The following is a 25,083-nucleotide window of genomic DNA, read 5'->3' as shown; positions in this document are numbered from 1 at the left end:
ATGTCTATTTTCTAATTCCTTTGTGATTTCTTATGTCTTTATTGGCTGTTTAAGAGTTTGTTGTTTAATTTCCACAAATTTGTTAATTTTCCAGTTTTCCTTCTGCTATTTATTTCTAGATTCATTCTGTTGTGGTCAGAGAAGATACTTTATATGATAGTTACCTTTAAAAATCTGAGATTGAATTTGTTGTTTAACGTATGGTCTATGCTGGAAAATATCCCTGTGAACTTGAGAAAAATGTGTATTCAATTGTCACTGGGTAGAATGTTTTATATATTTCTGGTGGTTCCTGTTGGTTTATTGTGTTATTTAGGTGTTAGTTATCTTATCTGCTTTTTCTATCCAGTATTGAGAGTAGCATATTGAAGTTTCCAACTGTTACTATAGAACCACTAGTATCTCCCTTTAATTCTGCTAATTTTTTCTTCATATATTTTGATGGTCTGTTATTGGGTATGTAAATGTGATTGTAATGTCTTTTTGCTGCATTACATCTTTTAGTAATATAATGCCCTTTTTGTCTAATTACTATTTTGATTTAAAGTCCATTTTGTCTGATATTAGTATCTGACATGTAACCCCTGCTCTCTTTTGATTGTTATTTGCATAAAACATCTTTTTCCATCTTTTCACTTTCAACCTTTTTGTGTCTTTGGATCTAAAGTGAGTCTTTTATAGACAGTATATAGTTGCATCACTTTTAAAAAATTCATTCTGCCAATCTCTGTCTTTAATCCCTTGTATCTGATTGCTGATAAGGAAGAAAAAAAGGGCACTGGCTCTTTAAATACTTGGAGGCCCTTTCAGCCTGAGTGGGAGGGGCTTGCCACATAAGGTGTAAAATGATGGCCACTTGCCTCTTAGTCTGCACCTCTGATATGAGAAGCAACAATCCAGGATCAGAGCACAGATCTCTGATATTTGGATAACAAGGTCCTTTTGGCCCAATTAGGTCTCACAAGTTGTGTGCAAGCTGCTCCTGGAACAGGTGCAAGGCCTCATGCCACAGGCCTGACAGGTGGTGGATAGGTTGCTGATCCTGGGATAAATTCTGAAGTTGACCAAAATGAATCATGATTTACCATCCAAGCCATCCCCTGGAAGTTGCAAGCCTTCAAAAAAACTCCAGAGTTCCAAAGTAGTTACATCAGGCAGACTCTGCGAGTGCAACTGTTGCCTAGGTGAAGAGACATATTCCTGGTGCTTCTTATTCCATCATCTTCCCAGAATCCTTCAATACCCATATTACAATCTACTGGGGTAAACTTCCTGGATGAAAACCTGCTTCACTGATATATAGGTATCACTCATAACCAAACTATGTCCCTTTATTCTTAGTAACTGAGAGTATACTCTTTAATGAAAATTGTAAAGAGATCACAAAAGATCAAGATTTAGAAATCTTGTTATACTATGTTATACTTGTTACAATCTATGTTATACTTCTATTCCTTTGGTTATTGTGTTGGAAATGTTAACATTTGAAGTTAATCTAAATCTAATCAATAATACTATCTACTCAATGTAGTGATTTTAGAATATACTTAAAATTTGGAAAACAATTTCCTAATTCATATGCTACTGTTTCCTAGAGTTTAGGTTTTCTGTTGAATTTTTATAATTCAAAATATTTTATGTCAATGTTTAGACACACAAGTGTTATCAGTTTGAAAGTTTGTATTAAGAAAATATCTTAATGTTAGTGGTAACCTCTTTTTTTATGTGTTTGTCTGAATGTGCTTTTAGTATCCCCAATAGCGAAAATCTGGAAACAATAAAATCTTCCAGAAACAGAGATACATATAAATAGATCAGAACATAATACTAACTTGAAAAGGAGTAAAACAACAATATTCAAAAACATGGATGAATCTTTATAATATTGAATGGAAAAATAATTTTTATAAATACGATTTTCTTGGGGCACCTGGGTGGCTCAGTCAGTTAAGTCTACAGATCAGGTCATGATCTCAGAGTCAAAAGGTAAAGCCGAGCCGAGCACTCAGCACAGAGTCTGCTTGAGATTCTCTCTCCCTCTGGCCCTCCCCCCATTCTCTCTTTCCCTCTTTCTCAATAAATAAATAAATAAGATCTTTAAAAATATATATATGATTTTCCTTTTTTAAAAGATTTTATTTATTTATTTGACAGAGAGAGAGAGAACAAGCAGGTGGAGTGGCATGCAGAAGGAGAGGGAGAAGCAGGCTCCCTGTCGAGCAGGGAGCCTGATGCGGGGCTCTAACCCAGAACCTTGGGATCATGACCTGAGCAGAAGGCAGACGCTTAACCAACTAAGCCACCCAGACACCCCTATATGATTTTCTTTACATTAAGTTTAAAATGACTAATAATAATATATATTTTTAGTAATCCATTTTTCTTACAAAATCACATGTGTGTGTGTGTTTTGAGACATATATGAATATAAAGGGCATGATAAAAAATTAAGGATAATTAAGAAGTAATTATTTCTTCAGTGAAAGAAGGCAGGTTGATAAGATGGGAGAGAAACATATAGATAGCTGCAATTTAGTGGCATTGTTTAAAATTTCATGTGTGGTGGTGGGTTAGGCTACTTTTATTCATTATTAAAATAAAAGCAAAAATGGTTATGCTTGGACAAATTGTTGTGTTGTGATAGAAGTTTTAGAAATAATTTAAGCCCCTCAAAATCCAGACTTTATAGAACAAACTACAGATTCTTGACTTAAAAACTATATTAAGACAATAAGCTACTAGCAAGCAAACTGGCAGGATAACCTAGACATAAACCATAACCTCAGGAAGAACCATTCTTTCAGTATTGGAGAAAATTTAAAACCATTACAACCACAATGAGATACTATTTTACAAACAACTTTGAAGTTCTTAAAAGACTGGAAAAAACAAGTTATCTAGGAGGAAAAGGTATCGTCATGAATTACTGTTCCAATGAATATCATCATAGAAAAGTTTTATGTATCTAGGAAGTGAATACTAAGAGCTTTCTCAACTTATTATGGGGTTACATCTTGATAAACCTATTAAGATAAGTTGAAAATATCATAAGTCAAAATGCATTTAATACACCTAAGTTACTGAACATCATAGCTTAGCCTAGCTCACCTTAAAAGTGCTCAGAACACTTATAGTAGCCTACAGTTGAGCAAAAATCATCTGACACAAAGCTTATTTTATAATGAATGCTGAATAGCTCATGTAATTTATTGAATACAGTAATGAAAGTGAAAAACAGAGTGACTGTATGGGCACAGAATGGTTATAAGTGTAGAGATTGTTTAACCTTGTGATCACATGGCTGACTGTGAGCTGCCCAGCATCAGAAGAGAATGCCCTACTATAGATCACTAGCCTGGGAAAAGATCAAAATTCAAAATTCAAGTATAATTTCTACTGAATGCAAATTACTTTCACACAATCACAAAGCCAAAAGGTCCTAAATCAAACTACCATAAAAAGTCAGAGACTGTATTTTCTTTGACCAATATATTACATTCCTAAGCATACAGATTACATTAGGAATCTTAAAGTGGGTCCATAACCCTGAGATTTTGAGAAGAACCTCCAAACAGTTGCCAGGCATAAACACACACAAGCACACACATATTTCTAGAAATTCAACTTTCCTATGCATTTAGTTCTAAAATCGACTGACATCATAAAAGGCCAACACTATTCTTTCTGTGATCACATGTTGTTCCCCACCCAGCCCCTTATATCTACCCTTAATCCTTCAAAAATAGCCATCTTCCTTTTTAGAAAAGAAAGCCATGCTCCTTATCCATCTGGAATCTTACCATGGTGCATTGCCAAAGTGACAATGGAAAGATTTGTTTCAGAGAAGTTTTCTTTAATGTTATCTCAGGGAACCAAAAACCTCCCTTACAGCTTTCTATCTTCCTTTCTGAATGAAAGTAATGTCCTAGTAAAGCTGTTTTTTAAAAATATAAGTGGAAAGATTTCAAAGGAAATCAAATGTCTCAAGATTGTTTGGATGGAATGTGTGGATTAACGTTTTACTTGATATCTTTCAGAAGCAGTGTGGATAAACACCATTAAATATCTATCCCAGTCACTCATTTATTGAGTTTACCCCAGGTTATGTTACTGTATCAAACAACCACCAAGTTTCAGTTGCTTTGAACAACATGGATTTCTTTATCTTTTGCTCTACTTATTGATTGGTTTACTACAGGTGCATCTACATGCCACATACTTTCTTCAGTCTAGAAGCAGATTGAAGAAACACCTGTGTTTGTGACAAGTCATTCCGACACCAGAGGGAAAAAACAAGAGAGCGTATGGAACCTCTCAATGTTTCTTAAAGCTTCTATTCGGATCTTGCCTACCTTGTACTTCTGATTCATCATCAGTCCAAAGACAATTCACAGCCAAGCCTAATGCCCATGGCATAGGGAAGCACAGAGAGTCACATACGGGCAGGTAGGAATGTATATCCTTTATAGGAACAGTAGTGAATATGCCACCACAGTTATTTAATCATTAAGTTATTCAATAATTTTTATTTATCATTAACAGACATCAGATGATGATGCATCAGCAGTACAAGGTAGCTTCAGGACCAATTAATCATTAGCATTATATATATTAACTTTTATGAAATATGTTGGAAAAATTTTTAACACGGTATTCTATTTTTATTGAGATTCTGATTATTCTCAAAAGCTGAAAAAACAGATATTAACACACACCTACACACTTACTAAAGGAAAACCATGCCTTATGTACTTTGCTTGATTAAAAGACTTAAATTTTATCTATTACATTGCCTTACTACAAATGAAGAGGAACAACATACCGATTTGCATTTTGATTTTATAATGTATTATAAAAATAGATAAATTGTATGACATTTGCATGTTGTTAATGTTGACATTACTGCTCTGTTGGACTTCCCTCTAAAAATCTCACTTTGCCTCTGGCTTCCCTAAAAATCACTCAAACCACAGGGAATACCTGTATCTTCATCTATAAAAACTAAACCACAGTGAAGCCTACCAAGTATGTCATCCATTATTATTCCATGCTATTCATCCTGGTATTCTACTACTATTGATCTGAAATACAAGCAACTAATATTCTTTTTTCACCAGTCTTATAGGCATAGATATGGAATCATTCTTATTATCCACTCTCTATTGGTCTATCATTTTAATAAGACATTTCTTACTATTTCCCTTAGGGAATTAAAACACTCTCCTCTTTGCCTATCTACATGGATAGTGTTTTAGTTTGAGTTCCCCAGAAGTAGATTCTTTTTTTAAAATGTATTTTTTAAAGATTTTATTTATCTATTTTTGGGGGGGAAGTGAAAGGGAGTCTTAAGCTGACTCGACTCTGAGCATGGACCCTGAGCCAGGGCTTGATCCCACTACCCTGAGATCATTATCTGAGCTGAAACCAAGAGTCTGATGCTTAACTTACTGTACCACCCAGGCACCCCAGCCCAGAAGTGGATTCTGAGACAAGGATTCTAGGGAAAGTAGCTTGGGTTTGTAGGCAAGAATCACTAGTAGGGGGTATGGAAACAATCCAGGGAAGAGAAACAATCCAAAAAGGTAAATAAATTTAGACAGCTTCAATAGTAGGTGACTAGAGTTTAATCCTAATAAAGCTTAACAAGTCAAAGACCACTAGAACAACTTGCAATCTAACAAAATGACATTTATTGGCTCCAACCAGTGAAGGGGGAACTTGAGAGGAACCAAGGAGAATCGCACAGAAGAGGAAGGGAAGGATATTTTATAAGGATTGCTGCAAGGTTTGGACTCCAAAGAAGGATCCTGAGCATCCTGCTCCAGCAGCAGGAAAGTGGGAAAGGCAAAGAGTATTTAATTGCACTCTTAAGACATCTCCAATTTAGCTGCCATTAATGTTAATTTTGATTCTATATATTTAACTTCTCTCTCTAAATCTCCATTGTTTCTGAATTTGGATGGGGAGAATTTTAGACCTATTTGATCTCAGTGTTGCATACCAGTGATCCACACAAACATGCAAAAATTTGTTAAGAATGTTAAACTCCTCTTTGTCCAAAGAATTATACATATTGTATTAAATATACTTATGGGCAACAATGTAAAAAATCTGTAATAGATGTGATGTAGGACTCTGGTTCTTTAATAAGGACCCGTCAAAAAAGTTTAACTAGTGTGGCAATGAAAGTTTTTGTGTTCTTGACTCGGTTAACTTCTTCTGCCTTACGTTGTTTTTGTTCCACATTATTTTCTTGTTCAGAAATCTTTGTTGCATGCTTTGTATCTTTGCTTTATGATTTCTTTTTTCAAAATATAGTTTTAGCAATGGATCTTTTATCAGCTGTTTTATTCAGGATCCTCTGCTTCCAATATGCGGTGGCAAATACTGTCTATGCCTGTGTAATGAGTGCTACTATTCTGTCTCCTCTAAATTGAATCTCCCACATCGGTATTCTCTTTGATCCTTTAGTAAGGTAGCTGCATTTTCTCTATGGAATCACTTTCCTCTTTATGACATGTCATAGATATGAAAGTTCAAAATCTTTCTATATAAAATGGAGAACAAACAAAAACCAGAATTTGTCAGGCCAAGGAATTCCTGTGCCACACTATGATATGCATCCTAGAAGCAGCAGCTCAGGACTAGCTTGGGACTTGTTCATATACCATAAACCTGTAGTTGTATAAGTCTCATGTTGTGTGCATTATCTCGGTTAAAGTCCTGCCAATCCTGGTACAGATTAGAGGAGTAATAAATCAAAGGCAATTGAAATGACTTCTAAAATTATATGGAAGTCTGTTCAGTTTAAAAAAAATAAATCTAGCTTGCTCATTGTGGTTCTTCTGTATTATCTACTTTGGTAACAAGTTTAATTTGATTCTGATTTTCTTTCAGCAATTTTGGCCTAGTCAATTTAATGCCAGTGATGGATATGGAAAAATTATAATAATTGTTAAATCTTGACAACACTTCCTCTTATAATGAAACTTCTTTAGTAGTAAAGTCATAGCAAATAATCTATAACACTATCATTCTACTGCTAAATGCTGTATTAAATAATTTGTAACCATAATAAAAATGGAGTTATTCTGTACCATGTTTTATATTTCAAAGAATATATAATTTTAATATTGATTTGGAAAAGCCAAAAATATTCAGTAGCTTTCTGCATTATTGTATGACTAAAAATAGCAATCCTGCAAAAACAACATTACAATTTAGGCATACAACTTATACATTATTGCATAAGGTTCTGGGTACTGGACATCCTGTTGGTTTCAAGTGAAAAAAATGTGGAATATGTATTAGTTTTTTCCAACATAATTTTTCTTATTCAAGGAAAACATGATTTTATTTTTTAAAAAAAAAACTATTTTTTGAGAAAAATGCCATACCACTTAGCATAACACAAGCAAAAAAAAGGAGGAATAATATCTAAGTTCCAATTTATAAATGTCAAATGTTCTCACAAAAAGTAAAATTTTAAAATGTGTCTAAAATCTTTATCATGATATCAATATCAATTAAGAAAACTGTTGACATTACATTGCATAATTGAAATCAAACTTCATAGTAATGAATAAGTGGACTTTATTAGAAGCCCGCTTGAGAATTTTATACATTTCTATTTTTTGAAAAGCTGTAGTATACCTTTGTTCTAGAGCTGCCATTTCTCAAGGACAAGCGAAAGTATTCAAATGTGTAAAAATCTCTGAGGGGATTAGTGATTTCCAGCATATATTAGTCAGGATAATTACTAAATTTGCCTGTTTGTGCATACCCATGCCTAAATACAGTGCCTCACATAGGATATCATTTTCTCTCTAACGCAGCTAATCAATGAGAATGGTCAGTCTCTGTGACATTACGATCCAGGGATCCAGGCTAAGCAGAGCATCTCAGCCCTATACACACAACAACTAAGATTGCTCCAATCATAGCCAGATACATCCAGGTGAAGAAAAAGGGAAGAGTTTGTCTAGAGAAAATATTATTTTAAAACATAATCCTGAAGCTACTGAGCTCCCTCCTGCTCAAGCCCACGTGGAGGAAAAAATAGTCAACCTGACCACATCTAAGTGAAATAGAAGGAGAATGTAGCTGGGCAGCTGTGTACCAAGAAAAACAGAGCAAAGGCTTGGGAAATGGGAGGCAGTTATAAAGTTGGCAATGGGGAGCAAATATGCTTCTCCCAAAGTAATGAAAAACTAAAGGCATGGGAAACATATTTCTCACCAACACATAACCTATTATACTTAGGAAGGATATTTGATATATTAAAAATAATAATGATAGTGATAATGAAGTTTTATCTGATAATAATAGTTCTTCAGTTGTAACTCCAGAAACAGCAAATTACACGGTAATCTACATTACATAGTGTTTAGGATCATGAACCCTAGTGTCAAAATACCAAGGGGAAAACTGACCCGGGAACTGGCAGAATGACACTGGAAAATAGTCACATTTCGTTTTCAAAAAGTCTTAAAATTTTTGCGTCAGGTTTTCATGCACTTCCTATTAAAGAAAAATCTCTGTTGGTATCCTGATTTAAATTGCAAAAGATATATATTAATTTCATGAGAAATTATGTTTATGATATAATTTCCTAACCAATAATATGATAAGCTGATATTTGGGGCTTTATGCCCTTTCTAAATTTTGAGTTTTGTTCTGAATCTTATGCTTTTCTGTTTTATCTCTTTATAGGTTTTATAATATGTAGTTTGAATTTTCAATGGTTATTTTCCTTTCCATTCCTAACTATTAATTCCAAGTATAAGAAATAAAAGCTGCATTAAAACCCATACTAAATTTTAATATTTTTAATATTTTATTTGAGCTTTACCATTTACCTAGACATGTAATTTTGTCCATGTCTCCATATTTATACACTTTAGTTTTCTTTCCTTCAAGAATTGTCTTGGATATTTGACACAAGTTTCTATAATTACAGGGGGTCCTATTTTGTATTTATCTTACTAGTGATTTCATTTCACTGGCCTCAGTTCTAGTAAATTAAAACATGATACATGACAAGAGGTGCATTTCTGATCAAGTGGGCTGGTGCAAAGGTGGGGAGTCCATGAGAAATTCTGCTAAGATGCGAGTGTTTGTTGAGCAAGGCAGAGAGGCTACCCTTGTCGGGAGTTTACACATGAAATCTGGGAGAGTCAGTCATCTCCTAGTTACTTTGAATACTCTCCCATTTTGTCTATCTTTGAGCTCAATGCTGGATGACCATTCTGAAAATGAACTGCAGGGATCTACTAAGGACAGCCACTTCTGTGTAGTGCTAAGATGCTCTCACATCTGCTGCTAGGACTTCACAAGTTGCCTGGAAAATGATGGTCCTGGGAGGCCTGGCTGGATCAGTGGAATGTGCAACTCTTAATCTTGGGGTTGTAGGTTCCAGCCTCATATTGGGTGTAGAGATTACTTAAAAATAAAATCTTAAAAAAAAAAAAGAAAAGAAAAGAAGATGGTCCTTATCCTAAGCTCTGTTACTGAGGCAAACCTTTCTTTTATTATTATTTTTTTTTGTGAGATTTTATTTATTTGACAGAGAGAGACACAGCCAGAGAGGGAACACAAGCAGGGGGAGTGGGAGAGGGAGAAGCAGGCTTCCCACGGAGCAGGGAGCCTGATGTGGGGCTCGATCCCAGGATCCTGGGATCATGACCTGAGCCAAAGGCAGACGCTTAATGACTGAGCCACCCAGGTGCCCCTGAGGCAAACCTTTCTTATGACATTATTCGGTTCCAATGTCAGGTTATGCTATTTTTCTTGTTCAGATATCACAGTGGGAAATTAGAGGGGAGACAGAATTATGAACCTGAGCTTAGTCCAAAGTATTCCCCTAAATAGTTCTGTTGACTATCTTTAAAAAAAAAAATTTACAGATGAAATGAAACAAAAAAGAAAAAAAAATGGTCTCATCGTATTTACAGAGAACACAAGCCAGACACTGACACTTTTGGAGAAAACCTATTTAAAAAAATCAAACTTGTGCTTAAATATAAATATGCTCTAAAATATTTAATAATTTTCTATCAAAGAAATGGTTCTTTTAACATATACATTTTTACTTAATATAAAACTAGTTTTTTTCTTATTTCAGATGTGTATTTCAGTATATACGTATATGTTTGTGTTTGCATTTATATTCCTAAGGTATTGATTAAAAAATAAGCTCTGTTTAAATAAATAACATCACAGTACATACCAAAAATTAGGGAAATTTTTATGTGTAAAGAAAGTTGAGGATACAAAAGGGAAGATAATTTTATCAGGTAAAGATGAGTTATATTTTGCTGTAATAAGTAATAACCCCAAATCTGTGTTTAAAAAAAAAAAAAAGATCTATTTCTGTCTCACAGCGCATACACAATTCAGGTAGGTGTATATTCTGTGTTGTTCTCTAGTAACCAGACTCTGAGAGCAAACTCTTCTAGAAATGCAATGAATGTTTATGGAGGAAGGAAAGTTAGGACATAGCTACCCCTTTAAGAATCTTCAAGATTCTAGCAGAAGTGACCAATGTGTTTCTAATTGCATTTCACTGGCTACAGTAAATCACTTAGCCAAACTTAACATCTGGGGAGTTAGCAAGTACAATCTTATCTCATGCCTGAATAAAGAAAAATGGAAATGTCTGTACACAGTACTAATGCCTACAACCATTCCTCTTTCAATTTATTAAATACCTCAGTTCACTTTCCTTTTCTCATTAACAATATGAGAGAGAGGGGCGCCTGGGTGGCTCAGTCAGTTAAGCATCTTCCTTAGGCTCAGGTCATGATCCCAGGGTCCTGGGATTAAACCCCTTGTCAGGCTCCTTGCTCAGTGGGGAGCCTGCTTCTCCCTCTCTTTCTGCCTGCCCCCCCCCCCCGGCTTGTGCTCTCTCTCATGCTATCTCTCCCTCTGTCAAACAAATAAAATCTTCAAAAAATTATAAAAAATAATAAAAATATGAGAGAGAGAGAAAAAGGTTCTCTGCAGACTTTTGGAGTGCCTGGGTGGCTCAGTCAAGAGCCCAATTCTTGATTTCAGCTCAGGTCATGATCTCAGGGTCCTGGGATCAAGCCCCTAGTTGGGCTCCACGTTCCCCACAGAGTCTGATTGGGATTCTCTCTCTCCCTCGGCCCCTACCCTCGCTTGCCCTCTAAATAAGTAAGTGAATGAATGAATAAATATATAAATAAAATCTTAAAAAAGAAAAGAAACAGACTCTCAGTTATAGAGAACAAACTGATAGCTATCAGAGGGGAAGGGGGTGGAGGATGGAGGATGGGTTAAATAAAAATCACTCATCCCCTCACAGTGGAATAAAAACAAAAATTCCTTACATGATGGTATCAACATCATGAATTTGGTCTAATTAGAGAAATAGAAACACTATAACAACAATAGAAAGTGCCATGTGCAGTCGGGGAGGGAGATGGGAAACACAGCAGAATGGTCCTGAGCACAATGAGCACAGTGTCTCTTCCTGTGGAAGACATTGAGGGGACATCTTGCCCTGGGAATAAGAAAAAATATTTCTTGAGTAGACCCTAGTTTTGTCCCTTGAAAGGGGAACATGGTTCATTAATCTCTGTAGATTTTGTATTCCACCCTCTCTGTGAATCATCTTCCTTCGTTACCATTTTTGCCATAAAGTAACTGGACACTGGAAAAGTTGCCCTCCTTAGCTGCCAAGCAACTTTCTGAGTTCACTTTCTGCCTACAGATAACTGGTGACTCTGGAGCCATTCTAAGTCTCAGAAGTCATAGTCTTTTTTAATATTAATAGTGAATTGTCCCAAAGTAAACTTAAGGAAATGTTATAAAAAGGTAGGCAGGCAGGTGGGAAGGAAAGAGGAAAGGAAGATGAAGGGAACAGAGGGGAAAGGAGAGGGATTTTAGTTAAAAGAGCCAAAAAATCACCAGGCACACATGTAAACCTCTTACAGAATTGTATTATCTCACAGTATAAGGAGAAAAAGACTCCCATAGATACAAGATTTGAAGACAGGATGTCTGAAAATTTTCCCAAAACATCAAAAACATCAAACCATGGATCCCAGAAATTCTATGAAGTGAGACAGGATAAAATTTAAATACATCACACACACACACATACACACACACATATACACACACACAGTATATTTTTTTGTAAAATTTCTGTATTAGAATGTAAGTAAATTAATATTACAATTATTCAAAAGAATTCATTTAAAATTGAAATTCCATTATTTCAGAGTTTTTGATTGTTAAAGAACATTTATTTCTGTGAACATTTAATATATGAGTTATAGTTTAATTTTTATAATCTTTCATATGTTTTGATTTGTTTTAATCTTTTTCTATATTTCAAATAGTTTATTGTTTACTGGAAAATGAAAGGAAAAAAATAAACTCTTAAATTGACTTTTGGTAGCAGCAATTTATTTTGCTTAGTCATCCCTGAAACTTAATTGAAAAGTCTGTAAAAAATAAGTCAGTGTTGGAGAATATTTTAATTTGTAGTTTGGGGTAAACATCAATTGATTATAAAGAAAACATCTTAGAAATAACTTGTGAATTAAATGCAAACTACTACATAATGCTCATTTATATGCAAATTGTTTATTTTTAACCTTAAAAGTGTATGTAACATAAAGATACATATTGAAAACAAATATCAAATAACATTTTCTCATTTCTTTCATATAAACCTCTTATTAAAGTTTAATATGTGTCTCTTTGATATAAAGATGATATGGACTTAATTTCTATATATTTGAACATTAGTTCTATTTGTACACTTGTTAAGTAAGTAATATCATCTAAATCAGCTAAAAGTCTTACAGAACTTTCAGTTATTTCTGTGAATGTCATAATAGTGAAAACACAAAATAATGAATATTTCATTTCTTAAGATAGTCTACATATATAGTCAGATATTCAGTGCTTTAAAACTAGCTATCTGAGGGGCGCCTGAGTGGCTCAGATGGTTAAGTATTGCCTTCGGCTCAGGTCATGATCCCGGGGTCCTGGGATCGAGTCCTGCATTGGGCTCCTTGCTTTGCTGGGAGCCTGCTTCTCCCTCTCTTGCTCCCCTTGCTTGTACTCTCTCTCTCTCTATCTCTGTCAAATAAAAATAAAATCTTAAAAAAAAACTAGCTATCTGAAATGTCATTGATATATTCTTTAATTTGATGGCTGTTCATAGTTTTTTTTAATAACTGATAATATAAACATGTATTTACCTTTACTTTTCCTTATATAATTGAGGTCCTAATTACAATCTTTCATAGAAATATCATTAAAAACCATACATGTTCTCAAAAATGTTTAAATTTTGCATGCAAAGATAATTCCAAATATCTATAAAAAGGGACTATTTGCAAATTGGCAAAGAGCAATGAAAAAGCTTGCAGAATGCATTCATTTTCTAACTGCCATTGTGTGTGAGAGAGTTTGTGTGCTTTCCAAAATTTGTCTGAGTTGCCAGGCCTGTCAGATATGTTTGTTGGAGTTTGGAAAGGAAACCTACCACGTTCTCCATTCTTGGCATTAGCATCGAGAAAGTTTTAGAGAATATATTCTGATCTACTATTATACATTTCAAGTTTCGGTAATAGCAATTTCAAGGAAAAACTTAACTTTAGGTGAAAGTAACTGGTAATCTATACCTATTTCAATTTCAGCATCATTTCCTAGAATTTCCTCTTTTTGCAAACATATTTGGAAGTTAATATTACTTATTAACATTATTGTTTGGGAACACCTGGGTGGCTCAGCCAGTTAAGCGCCTGCCTTTGGCTCAGGTCGTGATCCCAAGGTCCTGGGATCAAGTTTCACACTGGGCTTCTTGCTTAGTGGGGAGCCTCCTTCTCCCTCTGCCTACAGCTTCCCCTGCTTGTGCTCTCTCTCTTTTTCTCTAGCAAATAAATAAATAAATAAAATCTTTAAAAACAAAACAAAACAAAACATTACTTACACACTTATTCAAATTCTTTTGTTTAAATGTTACACTTTAAAAAAGCAGGTTGTATGGCAGATATGGTCTATAAAACAGCTTTAATGCTGAAATTGCTAATGAACTGTATATAGTATTAATGAATAGAATACAAATTATTTTAATTTTTAGTAATAACATTGGCTTATTATTCTCAATGTGTCCCATTGAGTTGGAATAAATTCAGAAAATTTCAAGGGCTACTAATAAAATAATATTCAACAAAGTTAACTACAAATGTATCTGATTAAAAGTCATAGAAAATAATTATATAGTTTAGAACTATAAATATAATTTACTCAATCATTTTGACTGTTTTGGCTGAGCTACAAAGTAAAATATATAAAAGACATAAATCCATGATTCTTGAGTGTTAAAAATTGTCTAACATTCTTCTTTCATTAAAGATAAAATGAATTGCAGAAGGGAACTATGGAGAAGGTCAAAATCATACATTTTGAGGAACTAGAACTAATTTTAACTTAGAGTGATGTTATCACCAGCTGGATATTCAAATATGTATTTCACATAGACATTTAGATTTTTATTTCTACTTAAGCTTTGGTATCAGTCCATTACCTTTACTAAGAAGGGTCAAATCCATTAACTTGGCCAACTCACATAGAACCATTCACATAAAACTACCAAGACAGAATCCGTTTCTATTTTAAAAATTTTAGTGCACTAAAAGAATAATATAGCCCACTAAGGAATAATCTAGGCCTTTCTGTTTTATCAATAAGAATAAATTTTTGTAATTTATGTTTTATTGCTTAAAATAAACAGAGAGACAGGTGAAATAATTTACTGAGAATCTGTCTCCTATCTATCTATCTATCTATCATCTATCTATCAAGCAAGCAATCATCTATCCTTACATTCCCTAGCTTAGGTAAGTATTGCTGGCAGATAGCTCTTAACTATCAACAACTTTTGGTGATTGCCTTCGTTGAAAAGAATACCTTACTGGATGGCATGCCCCCTTCTCAGGGTGGCTTGCATCCAATGACTGATCTATTTGGAGTAAAAAAAATTCTTGCCTCCTTTCCTCCAATTTGGGACAACTTTGTAGGGTCATCCCCACTTCAGAATTCCTTATAGAAGCCTCTACATGAAAACTATCTTAGAGATCCCAGGGAATCCAACCTGCAATAGAAGCTGAAACTTTTTAGTATAGATCCAAACCTAGAACATAATAAAGTACGTAAGTTCTCAATGACTATTTGCAAGTGACCATTTAAAAGGTGCACTTTATCTATGCACCTAGGAACAAATATACATGCTTTCTATTTGTTTTTTTTTTGTTTTGTTTTTTGAATTATGCTGGATACATATTTAAAAGTCAGCTGAACACTTAAACACCAAACCAGATTGTTGGCAATACTGCATACAGTAACACTGTGTATGTCCTCCTGAACAACAGTAAAATTAGTACCATAAAATGGAAGATACCTTGATATTTTGATTAATTTTCTTATAAAAATGTAAGTGCCTTTTTTTTAGTACATGCCATTGTAACCAGACATCTTATCAAAAAATACAAGGAAATGTCAGAGTGACATGTAAGCATGCTTTAGAGAAAAAGGCAAATTTATATTTTAGCAACTTTATCATAACTTTTCTCTGGGCACTCAAAATACTATTTGGCTGAATGATTAACATGGTGTCAAGTTTTTATTCTGAAAAGAAGCTCTTCATTCTAGTTATGTAAAGAATTTACAAACTAAAATACACACTCTTTTACAAACTTCATGCTTTTCTAATGGGTATTTAAGAATACCTCTGACTAGACAATTTCAAATTTTATAAGTGCTGCAGACATTTTTGTTTGCTAACATAAACCCAACTTATTTTGAACTAATTAAAAATGTATTATATATACATAATAAATATGTTCTTAAATTCTGGGAAACCTATATGAAGGACCTTAAGGTTCCTAGCATCTAACCATGCTAGATGCTAGGAATGTAAACATGAATAGGACATAGTACTTGCCTTTAAGATTCTCAGCAATCCAATAGGTAAAATTCAACTAACTAGCATATCAACTAACTAACTGCTTCCTATTTCTCCCTCCTCTGGAGTCAAGCATAAATTCAGATTATGGTCAAGTATAGACCCTCTTTTATCATAAAAAATCATATTAAAGATGACCAGACGATTATTAAACTGGGCAGTATATAAAGAAGCCTTATCATCTTCAAGAAAACACTATGAGGGCAAATTCACATGAAGATGCATTTTTCCTCACCTTTCCTTCTCTATTCCATAGGATTGAAAGAAAGCTGAGTGTGCATAAGGATAGGCAGCTAATATAAGAAAAAGTAAGGTGCCTGTGGCTAAGGGTCATATGGATATAAGTGAACTAAGGTAGAAGAACAGATGGGCAGTGCTAGAAGAAGACTATGCTCTATGATTCTCCATGGTGTGTTCATAGAAAAAGATAAAAAACTGAGGTCCTGACCAGGGAGGAAACCTGATGCTAGTGATGATAATAGAAAAGGGCAGACAAATCAATATTGATTATTTAAGAATTCTTATTGTGCCTTTAGAAGATTGTAATGCACATCTCAAACCCAAACTAAATAAATGTGGTTTTGTTTTGTTTTACATTCTTATAGATTCTGTGGATTTTCCTTAACTTAAAGAAATTCTGTCTAGGGCACTGAAGGTGCCACCCTCATCCCACCCATAATGGTTTCAATGTGGTATCATCAAATGATTCTGTAACTTTTATCTACCTGGTTAATATGAAATGAAAAGAGAACACATAAGAAATCAGTAAATTCAACTTGAAGATTTAAGCAGAACACTAGAAGGGAAGAAAAATTAGAACTGGGCCCTCAAGGAGGACTCACCATTTCCTAATTGAACAAGGTAGCAAAAGTATATCTCAGATAGAAGCTTAAGCATATATGAAAGAGGTCAGAAAGTGTTTTGTAGAAATACCAACTGTCAGGACTGTAAGGAAAACTGAGTATTCTAAGGCTGGACTATCTGTGAATGATCATTTGGTGATGAATTTGAAGAGCAGACATTTCCAATTATTTGGCTGGGCAGGGTTTAGGCTATCAGAAACCCTAGATTAGGTACTTCCTATGCTATGGTTTCAATGTTTGCCCCCCCCACACCAAAGTTCATACATTGAAATGCTAATGTTCAATGTAATAGTATTAGAGTGAAGCTTTGGGAGGCAATTAAATCATGAGGGTAATGTCCTTATGGAAAGGAGTAATGCTCTTATAGACGAGGCCCACAGAGCTCCCTAGAAACTTCCCATCATGTAAGGATTCAAGGAGAAGTCTATGACTTGAAAGAGGACCCTCACTCAGCCATGCTGGCACGGCTAATCTTGGACTTCTAGCTTCCAGAACAGTGAGGAATAAATTTATATTTTTTATAAGCCACAGTCTGTGGTATTTTTTTTAAGATTTTATTTATTTATTTGAGAGAGAGAGAGAGAGAATGAAAGAGAGAACACATGAGGGGGGGAGGGTCAGAGGGAGAAGCAGACTCCCTGCCGAGCAGGGAGTCCAATGCAGCATTCGATCCAGGGACTCCAGGATCATGACCTGAGCCGAAGGCAGTCACTTAACCAACTCAGCCACACAGGCACCCCTGTGGTATTTTGTTATAGCAGCCCAAGTGGACCAAGGTGTCCCCATTCTCATCTAGGGCATCCTTCTGAGAGGCAGGTATGAATTCTGGTCTGATGGCAAATCTCCTGAGTCAGCACAGACAGCAGATGCAGTGAGCAGGGTTAATTCATTTCTTGAGGCAAGAAGCATAGAGCAAGGCCAATGAGTAGAGGACAATAGCAGAGTACTCCACTCCCCATTATCGACACAAAATCTGTGTTGCTAGTGGAGACAAGTGTGTTCCAAGTGCCCAAGGAGCACTATATTAGGATGACCAATAGGGTATTTATGAGGAGTGGGGAAGAAAAGGGTGGAGTCTTTGGCAAGTGTCCCTCTAGAAGCAATCCTGAATCTCTGCCTCCATATATTTTATAACATTCTTCACACAGTTGTGTCACAGAACTGAGCAAAGGCTCAGGAAGAGGAAGCAGCAAATGTCATTGAAAGTAATGTATGGTGATTAACATAACATAACAAAAAAAAAAGAAAGTAATTTTGAGTTAGGGTAAGCTCAACAATATATAATTGTAAAATTCCAAATTAAAATTACTGAATCAAAGTTAAATTTTATTTTTCTTTTTGGAAAAAAAAAAAACAACAACTGGGGTAGGCAGTCTAGGGCTTATACGGTGGTAGCCATCTTGATTCCGACTTTCTTTTCCACCATTCCAGGGTCTGGCCTCCTTCCTCAGGTTTACCTCACGATCCAAGATGATTGAAAGTCATCACATCAACGTAGCAATTTGGAAAATGGAAGAACAAAAACAGCAAAAAGTTTTAATCTGGTAGAGTTAGCAATTTTAAAGCAGATGCTTTGGAAATGTCACACATAACCACCTGCATCTCACTAGTAAAAAAAAAAAAAAAAAAAAAAATTACTCCTAGTTTCAAGAAAAACTAAAAAATTCATCTTTATTCCAAAAATCAATAAGGCCAGTTTATGAATTTTTAGTAGTAAATTAGCAGCCACCGACACAGAGGACATGTGAGATAGAATTACAAAACTGAAGTGTTAAAACTTTGAATAAGAATCACTTGAACTCTGGATTCCTTTGTTATTTTGTGTAGCACAGAAACTGTGCTTTCTCCACGATGCTTTCTCCACTGTGCTTTCTCCACGATGATAGAGCTTGGAATGTTTATTCTACAAAGATTCTGAAAATCAGATTTTCTACAACATGGACACCAATCAGACATGAGAACTCCTGCACACTGACACAAGCAGCAGGATTGAATGAAAGCCTACAAATAGAACAGTAAGACATCTAGGATTTTCTTTAACTCAGTCTTCCTTTCTAGAGAAATGGCCAGCCCACAAAGAAAATCCACAGAGACTGACATTAAAACACTACCTAAAGACATGGTCTTCTCCCTATTATCCGTTAATCAGACCCAACAATTAATAAGTCCCCTTCCAAATAGCCAAAGTTTAAAATGAGCTCCTTAGATCTGACTATTATCTGACAGCAAAGGATTATCAGTCAGGGGCAAAAATCTAACAAGTGATATAAAACACAAACAAACAAAAAAATCCTCAAATGAATATAGGGCAATGAAAGACACAGTGGAAAAGTTCATGAAACTATGAATAGTATGCATAAAATGGTAGAAGACATCATATCCCATGAAATATGAACAGAATACAGGTGTGTTCCAAAAAAGCGAATGCAAAAAAGAAAAGATATATATAAAATTTTGTGTTAGTGACATTCCTTGAAATTTTATTTTCCATCCCTTCCCCCATTTTCCCCTAACTCCACGCAGTATCATAAGCATCATTTATTCAGTTTCCAATCAATCACTTGGCTAACATCCTATTCTAAGTCCACCGGCATCTCTTGATTGAAGAACTAAAAAAAAAAAAAAAAAGTAAATGTACTTTCTTTGGGAAGCAGGGAGAAAACTATGGACTGGAATATTTTAACAAAATCTCATGAATAAAAAAGTAAGATTCTTTGTAAAACATGTTTTTAAAAATTCTTTAATGAAAAATGAAGAAATGCCAATATGTTAAGGAATCACCAGTTCAGGATTTGGGTAAGAGCAAGAACAGAGGAAGGCATGAGAAACACTGAATCTGCAGTTGTCTTATAGCATTTCCTGTTTCAAAAAACTCCAGGGACAAGAACGAGTTTGAATCCCGGGGCCTAAGTAGAGGTATAATAGGAGACCCAGAGCTGTCACCAGTTAGACCCCAAGACTGCCCATCTGCTTGGACTCACTAACCTTTGTTTTACATTTTCCTCTAAGCTCTTCTTTCTGACCTTCCTCTTAACTCAGGCAAATGAAACCCCAAACCACCCCCTAGGTGCTGGCAACTGCCCTGACAAAATCTCCTGCTGGCCCAGACCACCTAGACCATTTAAGCTAAACCTGGCTCGCACCTGCAGAAGGACCATGGAGAGACCTCTGGAACACAATTACCTTTACCTCATTGTAATACTAAAATCTCCACCCCAGGAGGAGCCTCAGCCTCATTTACATAATTTACCATGTATATATACACGTATTTCCTCAAGGCACATGTGTGATCTTACACCCACCTCCACATAGGATGTCAAGGTTTCCCTATCTAAATATTCATCCTAACCCTAAACAGAAGGAAGTCCTCTCTTGGGGAGTCACAGCTTTGGAAGCCATTCCCCATGATCTCCTTATTTGCTGCAAATAGTTTACTTTGTGCAACAACTCAACCTGATACAGTTTCTGACTAGGATCCAGGAGCAAACTCAAGTTGGTTCAGTGCAATGTTAACTCAAAAAAGATACAAGATAAAAAAGATACACCCTCAGTGCAAGGAAAATAGAAAACTATCCTTCCCATCTCCACTTTCAGGGTACAGCAAATAAATTTTCCCTGATATTGAGTAGGTTTGGGAGAAGAGATGGATGGTAATATATTACCTAACCATCCAAAGGTTAAAGAAAAAAATTACAGTGGAAATTAGAAAATATTTTAAGCTGATTGATAATGAACTATAATAATGATGAGAGACGAAAGACTGAGAGCTGGTAAAACATGAATCTCAAGAATTAGAATAGTGAGGGATGCCTGGGTGGCTCAGTCAGTTAAGTGTCTGCCTTTGGCTCAGGTCCTGGGGTCCTGGGATCCAGTCCCGTGATCAGCGGGGGAGCCTGCTTCTCCCTCTGCCTGCAGCTCCCCCTGCTTGTGAGCTCACTCTCTCTCACTCACTCTCTCTCTCTCTGACAAATAAATAAATAAAATCTTTAAAAAAAAAAAAAAGAATAGTGAGATAAACGAAGAAAAGTTAACCAGGAAATTAAAAAAGAGCCTCTGGAAAAGTGAACTCTCTTTTCTGACAGAAATGTAGTCTATTTCAGAAACAGTTTTGTTTTGTGTTAACTCAGTTTATGTAAAACATACAGCAAGTAAGCTGTTTAAAAAACTCCTATTTCTTTATAGATTGGATAAAAGTAGTCGAATTTTGATAATGCACTCTTGGGCAGGAAGAAATCCAACAGGGACATTTTAAAATTAGGCCACGGGTAAAAGTAGTTCAGGAGGGTAAACTTAGAAATATAATGTATCTGTTATACAGATAAATCACCTGGAGTTAGACCAGATTAGGATCTCATTTTTTCCCCTCTTATTACCCACCCCCCATAAAATATGAACCCAATACATCAAGTAGCATAATTACATGTAAGTAAATGGCTATTATGCCTGAGTGATGTGGAAAACAGGCAAAAGAAAAAAATAATTACATTTCTTACTGCCTACAGACCACGGACAAGTCCTTGAAACAGGCAGAGTGACATTCCTCTAGGAACTCAGCTGCCTAGAAGTTAATAGTTTGCTAAGGGCAAAAGGCAATCTTAGCCCAACCTCCAGGATCCTGGGAGTCTACTTTAACACATAAAAATTCCTTTGGAAACTTCCTTTATCTCTACCCCTCAAGATACATATTGGAAATCATCCCCCAAGCATATGAACCACCAATGCACATCTGAAGACTCTCAGGATTAAGGTTTTATTAGACAGCAATAAAATGACATTTTCCGACCCATAGCTAGCCCCTTAAGGTCCTGGAAACCTTACTTCCAAATTCCTTAGAGACCTATACTATCCCTAACCCCCTCCCAACTTGAAAGTATGTAATCAGCCACTCATCACAATCCCAGCGCAGGTCTTTGTGCCTATGGGGTCCAGTCCCCGAGCTTTAATAAAACCACCTTTTTGCACTGAAGACATCTTAAGAATTCTTTCTTGACCCAAACCCTAACCATTTCCTACATCTTGAGCACTGGGATCAGAGGAGGGGAATGGAGTGATGGATACCAGAGGGCATGAGAGAGGAGAGGGAGAGAGGATGAAAGGCACAAAGGCTATTACATGGAATAAAGAATAGTGAGGCCACATCGTGTAGTCCCAGAGCCTAGACCAAAGACTATTTCACTACTGAGTTGTTTTTCTTTTTTCTTTTTCTTTTTTTTAGATTTTATTTATTTATTTGAGAGAGAGAATGAGATAGAGAGAGAGAGATCATGAGGGTCGGAGGGAGAAGCAGACTCCCTGCTGAGCAGGGAGCCCGATGTGGGACTCGATCCCCGGACTCCAGGATCATGACCTGAGCCGAAGGCAGTCGCTTAACCAACTGAGCCACCCAGGCGCCCCCTGAGTTGTTTTTCTATCAGTTGAATAAAGGAGAGGGGCCACTCTCAAATTTCTACCCATCGACACTATGTGGGTTGTACTAGGAAAGTAAAACCAGAAAGAAATATTTATATACCCTGATTAGAAGTGACTTGCTAAAAGTAGGAACATTTTTTTGTTTTATAATGGACTTTATCACACACTCCTTCTATAATTAAAGGAGAATTTACACATATAAACCAGTTCTTATTTTCTTATTACAATGCAGTCGCTATTAATTTAGGTAGAATTTTACTTGAATGTCTAAATAACAGGACAGCTCTTTCTATAAGAAGATTGACTGCTGGAGTGGATTAAAAGCTTTCAGAGAAATCCCCTGCTCATTTATATTAGAGTGGGAGAATTTGATTTTCCTTCCAACAGAAATTGCTGTTTTATCCGGTTTGTATTTCTAAAGGGCATCCTAAAATATCGTTGATTTTATGCCATTCAACTGTTATGAAACATTTATCCAGCTTAATTTTATAGCTTAATTTCTGATCTTCTCAAATATTATTTTCCCTTCCAAATTATAACAAAAGTCCTTTTAGTAAAATTTTATTACCAAATGATCATCTATAAACTGTGGTATTTTATACAGTTAAACTATGCATCTATTCCTTTTCTTTTCTTTCTTTCTTTTTTTTCTTTTAAAAATGTCCCTGTTAAGAGGGGTGCCTGGCTGGCTCAGTCAGTACAGCATGTGTCTCAGTCTCAGGGTGATAAGTTCAAGCCCCATGTTGGGCAGAGAGCTTAAGAAAAAAGTTTCTATTTAGAAACTGATTTCATAAAATGAAACATCACTTCATGTTTCTTCCTCTTCAGAATGCATATTTTGTAATTATTTGAAAATTTAAGTATACAAAAGTGAGATGATCTTAATACAAAATGGTATTATTCTCACATTTTCTTTTCCAGACCTTCAAACGTAGAAATGCAAGTTTGAACACAGGACCAGACACGGGATTGCATTAAATAGTTTAACATGAAGAAAATTCATAAGTAAATTGAGATACCAAATGAAGGAGTGCAGGATGAGATGCCCCAAAACGTGCCACTTTGGCACAAAGATTATTTCAAGTTCAAAGTAATTAAAACCCATTAGTTGCAGAAAAAGCTCTCTGCCTCCCCCACAGCTGCCTAAATTTACATCGGAAGGGAAAGCCTGCAACAGGAATAGAACTATTAACAGAGAACCTCCCCTTTACCTCAGGAACTCATCCACATAATAGGGCAACCTTGTTTTTCTAAACATCTCTTTTCACCTTCTTGCTAATAAGCATTCTCCCCTCTGAATCCTCAGGCCCCTCCCCTCTCCTTAGCTCATATAAGCTTCATGTTGCCCCATTGTCTTTGGAATTTTGTGTCTGTATGGATTTCCCATATGTACGCCTATTAAGTTTGATTTTTTTCTGTTACTCTGTCTCGTGTCAATTTGATTCTAAGTCCAGCTAGAAGGACCACAGAGCAAAGTCTTCTTCCCTGACACTAAATAACTCTAAAATGGACATGCAGATAAAGAAAGGTCTTTTTTTTTTTCTTTTTTCAAGAGAGGGAGAGAGGGTTGAAGGAGGAGTAGATGGAGAGGGAGAGAGAGAGAATATCAAGCAGGCTCCACACCCAGTGCAGAGCCAAGCCGACTCAGTGGGGCTGGATGCACAGCTTGATCCCATGACGCTGGGATCATGACCTGAGCACAAATCAAGAGTTGGACACTTAACCGACTGAGCCACCCAGGCACCCCAGGAAATTTATATTTTCTGACTGCCTTCTGTGTTCTAAACATTCTATATAATGCAATATGATAACCTATAATGTAACCAAGATTGTTTTCATCTCCTTTTTTTTAATCAAGCTGGGGTGGGAGGAGTGAAGAACTAAAGAGAATGTAGACACAGCTGACATACTGAGAGATCTATGAGAAAAAGCTCTGTGCTTCATGTCCCAGTTTTGAATTCCAAGAGGAGGAGGTAAGTCCACTATAAGTGCCATCAGATGTCTTGCTGCACTTGGGTGGAGTCCCAGAGAAGTGGCCAAAGCAGCCTGGGGAGTTCAAGCCTGATAGCCAGGCTTAATTGTGTCCTTTGTTTCTGCATAATTTCCTAGTTTGGGAGAGTCTACCCAGGTTTCCAGTCCTTGGCACCTAGAAGAATCTTAGTAAATACCTATTTAATTGGATATATAATGTCTTCATTTTAGATATTCTGAAAGAGATTGCATCTTGATAAATTATTAGTGCAAGCAGATGTTAACCTTGATAAAAAACTGTTCTTCCAGGTGCTTTGTCCTTACTTGAGTGCGTTATGGAGCCCCTAGCAGGTTCTACGCAACTCTTTAAATGGGCATTGCTTTAGAAATCTGCCATAAAGCACAGAGAAAGCAGCAGGGGCAGCAGCAGAATATAAACATCCTACTTCAGATTTATTTTAGTTCTTCAGTCTTGGTTATAAGGTAGTGTACAGAAACACTGACTACCTCATCCTCCCACAGGACATTATACTGGTCCACTACCGTGATGGAATCATGCTCATGGGAACCTCGAAGAAGGAAATGACTTATATTTGGTAGAGATCCTAGTAAGATGCATTTGCTAGAGATGGAAAACTGTTCTTGGCTTGCTATCAGACACTAGCGGAGACCATATGCCTGATCATAAGGTAACATGACAGTGGGACCCAAGCTTTCCATTATCAATTGTGAATAATCTGATCAACAAAACCATAAATTAAGGCATTCTTAGCACCATTCCTTCATCAAGTCAGTGTGGTTTATATAAATCTGGGGTAAGCAAGTGATAAAGTC

At 35.9% G+C, this 25,083-nt stretch overlaps 1 long non-coding RNA gene across 1 annotated transcript; it reads left to right on the top strand.

Annotated features, from left to right (window-relative positions):
- Positions 1-1,251: 1,251 nt before the first annotated feature.
- Positions 1,252-24,924, top strand: LOC113932860. Its single transcript, XR_003523150.2, has 5 exons — positions 1,252-1,303; positions 4,199-4,446; positions 18,301-18,884; positions 24,137-24,251; positions 24,772-24,924. It is a non-coding gene; the product is annotated as an uncharacterized LOC113932860 (long non-coding RNA).
- Positions 24,925-25,083: the final 159 nt, after the last annotated feature.

The sequence above is a fragment of the Zalophus californianus genome, chromosome 10 (assembly GCF_009762305.2).
Source record: "Zalophus californianus isolate mZalCal1 chromosome 10, mZalCal1.pri.v2, whole genome shotgun sequence".
Lineage (NCBI taxonomy): Eukaryota > Metazoa > Chordata > Mammalia > Carnivora > Otariidae > Zalophus > Zalophus californianus.
Note: the sequence above shows the minus strand (reverse complement) of the source record. Positions and strands in the feature narration are given on the sequence as shown.